At 57.4% G+C, this 326-nt stretch overlaps 1 pseudogene; it reads right to left on the bottom strand.

Annotated features, from left to right (window-relative positions):
- LOC107566577 (SH3 domain-containing RING finger protein 3-like) overlaps positions 1-326 on the bottom strand; it is a 147,396-nt pseudogene that overhangs the window by 35,917 nt on the left and 111,153 nt on the right.

Genomic DNA, 326 nt, shown 5'->3' with positions numbered 1-326 from the left:
CGCTGGAGGACAGGTGTGTGTGTCTGTACCTGTGTGGCAGGTGCGCTGGAGGACGTGTGTGTGTGTCTGTACCTGTGTGTCGTTGGAGGACATGTGTGTGTGTCTGTACCTGTGTGGCAGGTGCGCTGGAGGACATGTGTGTGTGTCTGTACCTGTGTAGCAGGTACGCTGGAGGACAGGTGTGTGTGTCTGTACCTGTGTGGCAGGTGCGCTGGAGGACGTGTGTGTTTGTCTGTACCTGTGTGGCGCTGGAGGACATGTGTGTGTGTCTGTTCCTGTGTGGCAGGTGCACTGGAGGACAGGTGTGTGTGTCTGTACCTGTGTGG

Source organism: Sinocyclocheilus grahami, unplaced genomic scaffold (assembly GCF_001515645.1).
Source record: "Sinocyclocheilus grahami isolate Dianchi unplaced genomic scaffold, SAMN03320097.WGS_v1.1 scaffold1085.1, whole genome shotgun sequence".
Taxonomy (NCBI): domain Eukaryota; kingdom Metazoa; phylum Chordata; class Actinopteri; order Cypriniformes; family Cyprinidae; genus Sinocyclocheilus; species Sinocyclocheilus grahami.
The sequence above is the reverse complement of the archived record's forward strand: the minus strand, read 5'-3'. Positions and strand labels throughout refer to the sequence as shown.